The sequence below is a fragment of the Triticum aestivum genome, chromosome 1D, assembly GCF_018294505.1.
Source record: "Triticum aestivum cultivar Chinese Spring chromosome 1D, IWGSC CS RefSeq v2.1, whole genome shotgun sequence".
Lineage (NCBI taxonomy): Eukaryota > Viridiplantae > Streptophyta > Magnoliopsida > Poales > Poaceae > Triticum > Triticum aestivum.
This window is the reverse complement of record NC_057796.1, coordinates 76,927,497-76,932,839: the sequence shown is the minus strand read 5'-3', so window position 1 is coordinate 76,932,839 and position 5,343 is coordinate 76,927,497.

The window sequence follows — 5,343 nt, the reverse complement described above, 5'->3', positions numbered from 1 at the left end:
ACGCGCGGGGCGGCCGGGTGGTGATGAGGTGACCAACCCATTAGCGACGCGCGGGACAGTCAAGTGGTGATGAGGTGACCAACCGACGGCGACGCGCGGGGCGGCCGAGTGGTGATGGGGTGACCAACCGGTGAAGACGTGCGGGGCGTCCGAGTGAAGTAGATCCGTCCCGTGGAGTGACGACGCACGGGACGTCCGAGTAAAGTAGATGCGTTTTGCGGAGTGACGATACGCGGGGCGTCCGAGTCACTGCACGTTAACCGTCTGGATACAAATTTCATCTCAGTTAACCTGCATATCAGTAGTTCGACTGCACGTCGTCGTGTTAGTCGCTCGAAAGGAAACATTCGTCCGAGTGAACTGCTGTCCGGAGACCACGACGGAAGAGTGACCCTGCACGTTAGTAGCAAGTATATCCACGAATATTGTTTTGCTGGACTAAAGTGTCCCTGCACGGATTGCTATTTTGCAAGGATTAAAGACCAGGGATGGTTATGCATGCATGCACAATTAACTGGCGTAGGAACTGCGGAAGTTTTAGCTGCAGTAAATAGGTAATTGGTGCTGAAAAATGCTCACCTAATTGGCCGCTTAATGAGGTGATTAACTTGACGAAATGGTAACTTGCCCATGAATTGCACTTGGGTCAAGTGCGTTTGCCAATTCAGTGCATGCATGCACTAGCACTACGCCCATGAATTGCACTTGGGTCAAGTGCGTTTGCCAATTGAGTGCATGCATGCACTAGCACTACCAAACCGGGAGTGCATGGAAGTGTGCCTGGGTCAACCCGGGTGGAGCATGCAAAGATACGTGCATGCGCGGCATAACTTTCTGGTACGGATGCATCTAGCCTTAATTACGCATAACGGGGCACGCGAAGAGACTGTGTATGCAGAAAGAGAGAGCGCGCCCTGTGCGGAAGAAAAGAGGAGGTGGAGCACCGTGCGATGACCATTAATTGGCCGCCGTAATTAGGCACTCACTCCATGGAGTAACTGGCGTTGGAGGAAATCCATACTTAATTGGCCGCTTAATGAGGCGATCACCTCAACGAAACGGCCAACCCACTACACGAAGAATTATGAAGCTCACGTTATGCAATAGGGATTGTGGGGTACGTACTCTTCAATGTACTCCCTTCGTTCGGAATTACTTGTCTCGGAAATGGATGTATCTAGAACTAAAATACGTCTAGATACATTCATTTTTGCGACAAGTAATTCCGAACGAAGGGAGTAGATGACGCAGACGAAGGAGACGCAGGTGACAGGGTAGCATGTGCTACCGGTGATGTAGGCAAGGGCCGGCGAGCGCGCCGCTTAGTGGCACCTGTGGCGCAGGGCCACAGAGCGCACCGCAAGGCGGGCGAGCACGGCGATGGGCCGGCAAGTGCGGCGCAGGGCCGGCGAGCACGGCGTAGCACCTCACCGCTCCAATGGTCGGACGGGTCCTATCTCCTCGCCCACTCGTCCGCATGTGCGTCGGCCATATGCGAGAGAGCGGCGACGGCGTCCGCAGACAAGATCGAAGATGACGAGTGAACGGCGCAGAAGCGCAGCGTGATTGAAGAAATAATCATCCACATCATGGCTCGATAGACGCCATGCCTCACGGTGGGCGCCAACTGTCGTGGGAACGATTCCGACAATAATAAAAGATAGGGTAAAGGAGCATGATCTATCGAGATGCAAATGGGTGACACGGTGGTTTTAGCGAGTTCGGGCCTCTCACGGTGGAGATAACAACCCTACGTCTCGTGCTCCGGAGATGCTTTGTTTATCTAAGTATGTATCCGGAGATTACAATGTAAGTGAGAGAGAGAGGAGAACATATCCCCATGCCTGCGCTAAGTCCTGAGACTAGTGACAAGAGAGAGAGAGCTAGGAGGAGAAGAATGAGGGCCTGCCCCGAGTCTAGTGGTGGGGGGTGGCTTATATAGAGTGCGCCACCCCCTCACCCCTTATGTTACATGGTTGTAACGCCCACGATGCGGCTATATCTCCCACGTGTCGGGGCACGACTTAGAGACATAACCTCATAGTGGTTTTGTCGCAAGAAGGGTCATCTTCACACAATCCCATGTAATGAACAAGAATGGGATAAAGAGTTGGCTTACAATCGCCACTTCACACAATACATAAATATCATTCATACATCATCCAAAATACAATCATATAGACCGAGTACGGTCAAAATCCAGATGAAAATAAGACAACCCCAAATGCTAGATCCCCGATCGTCCCAACTGGGCTCCACTACTGATCATCAGGAAAAGACACATAGTAACGACCACGTTCCTCGTCGAACTCCCACTTGAGATCGACGCCATCATCTGCACTGGCATCATCGGCACCTGCAACTGGTGTTGGAAGTATCTGTGAGTCACGGGGACTCAGCAATCTCACACCCGCGAGATCAAGACTATTTAAGCTTATAGGACAAGGAGGTGCAAAGAGGTGGAGCTGCAGCGGCAAAAGCATATATGGTGGCTAACTTGCGCAAATGAGAGCGAGAAGAGAAGCAAAGGAACGGACGTCATCTAGCAATGACCAAGAAGAGGTCCTGAACACCTACTTACGTCATTCATAACACAGACCGTGTTCACTTCCCGGACTCCGCCGAGAAGAGACCATCACGGCTACACACGCACTTGGTGTATTTTAAATGGGTCATGTGACAAGTTATCTACAACCGGACATTAACAAATTCCCATCTGCCTCATAACCGCGGGCACGGCTTTCGAAAGATAATACCCTGCAGGGGTGTCCCAACTTAGCCCATCATAAGCTCTCACGGTCAACGAAGGATAAACCTTCTCCCGGAAAGACCCGATCAGTCTCGGAATCCCGGTTTACAAGACATCTCGACAATGGTAAAACAAGACCAGCAAAGCCTCCCGAATGTGCTGACAAATCCCGATAGGAGCTGCACATATCTCGTTCTCAGGGCACACCGGATTGTCCAAGCTTCCGATAGGCCAGACCAGAGTTGCCCCTGGTGGCCACCGGCGACTGACAGTTTGGACCAATACTCAGAGGAGCACTGGCCCGGGGGGGGGGTTAAAATAAAGATGACCCTCGGGCTCTAGAAAACCCGGGGGAAAAAGGTATAGGTCGCAAATGGTAAAACCAAGGTTGGGCCTTGCTGGAGGAGTTTTATTCAAGGCGAACTGTCAAGGGGGTCCCATAAATCACCCGACCGCGTAAGGAACGCAAACTCAAGGAACATAATCCCGGTAAAACAGTAACTAGGGCGGCAAGAGTGAAACAAAACACCAGGCATAAGGCCGAGCCTTCCACCCTTTACCAAAATATATAGGTGCATTAATTAAATAAGAGATATTGTGATATCCCAACATATCCATGTTCCGACATGGAACAAACTTCAACTTCACCTGCAACTAGCAACGCTATAAGAGGGGCTGAGCAAAAGCGGTAACATAGCCAAACAACGGTTTGCTAGGAAAGGATGGTTAGGGGCTGACAAGGCTGAAATAGGAGACATGATATAGCAAGTGATAGGTAGCGAGCATGGCAATAGAGCGAACAACTAGCATAGCAAAGATAGAAGTGGTTTCGAGGGGTGGTCATCTTGCCTGCAAGATTCTCAGAGTTGTCGAAAGCTTGATCCTCGTAAGCGTACTCGACAGGTTCCTCGTTCACGAACTCGTCTTCCGGCTCTACCCAAGACAAGAACACAAGCAAACGGAACCACAATCAACAACGAGAAATGCACAAACAACATGATGCAAATCATGTATGATATGCACGATATGATATGCGATGCATATGCGTGCTCCGGAAGGAAAATGATGAACATGGAAGTAACTTGGAAAACCAAGCATGCCACTGGAAAGATGAGATGATTTCGGTCGAAATCGATATAAAGATCACCGGAATCGGATGCACGGATTGCAAATGGCAAGCAAAACAAGAATGACACTAATCTGCGATAAACAGCAAGATAGCATTTAAAATACAACAAGTAACAATGCTACAGCACCCCAACATAGCAAAAAAGCACTTGGAAGTAATCTACAGGAGATGCTTGACAAAAGATGAACACTGAGCTACGTCTAGTTCACAACATATCGAGCTCAAACAAGCATGGCAAAAGTGCAAAAGATTACAGGTTCACAGACTTAGTGGAAAAACTGGACATGGCAGAAATTAGTATCAGGTAGCCATGTTCAGAGCACGAAATCAACATGCTACAGGAACTTAACATAGTAAAACAAGGCATGGTAGTGTTCTACTAAATGCTCATGACAAAAGTCCCTTACTGACCATAAGCCAAAAAGGACCAGAAGATATGATGGCAAACATGTAAACATAGCAAGTTTCGTTATCAGGTTTCAGACTTAGCAGAAAACAGAGCATGGCAGAAATATTAATATGTAGGCCTCTTTGTGAGCTTGATGCACTCACTACCGAGCAATGCATGACAAACCAAGCATACCTACAGCAATATGGCATGTTTATGAAGATATCCATGGCAAGAACAATTTCATAGCATGTATGGACCAACTACAATAAGCTTGGCAAGATTGAAAATCATGTTAAGAAACTGGCAGAAATATTTTATAGCAAAAGTAGAGCAAGATTGAGACATTCTACGGTACTCTAAAATTGCAAACAATTGCAGGAATGGATCAACTACAACTATAGCTACAAAACATCCTTACTGAACATCTCCAAAATATGCATGGATCTCTCTGTAACAACAAGTTTACATGGCAACAAAATTACAGCAGACAAAGACTTGGAGAATTCACTAAGTCCCTGAAATCAGAAATATTACGGGGCCTACTTTGCATACTTGTGCTAGTCACCACAAAGACCACAAAAATACATGGAATATACCACTGGAACTATGGCATGGCATAATTCAAAACACATGTAGAGCTCATGCTCAAAAGATGCACAGAATAAATGATACAAAAATGACAAATCTCCAAGTTCTGATAAGAACCAGAGATCAACAGCAACTAGCCCTCTTCCAACGAAGATTTGGGCATCAAGATGACCTCTAATAAAAATGGTTCAATTGAACAAAATGAAGAGCATCACGAGACGAACAATTTGACATATTATACGCGCAAATCAGATCTATATGCACAAAGTTATCGCGATACGAACAGGGGCATATGCTGATGAAATCTCCAGACTTAGAGAAATAGAGGGGGGCGAGAAGTCAACGAGGCTACAGTACCGATCGGATCTGGCCGGCTGCTCGGGCTCGCTCGCCGGAGGAGAAGAAGGGCCGGCGGAGGAGGAGGGGACCCGGGGCGGCGGTCGCCGGCGGCGGGGCCCGGAGGGGAGGCGGCGGCGCCGGAGGTGG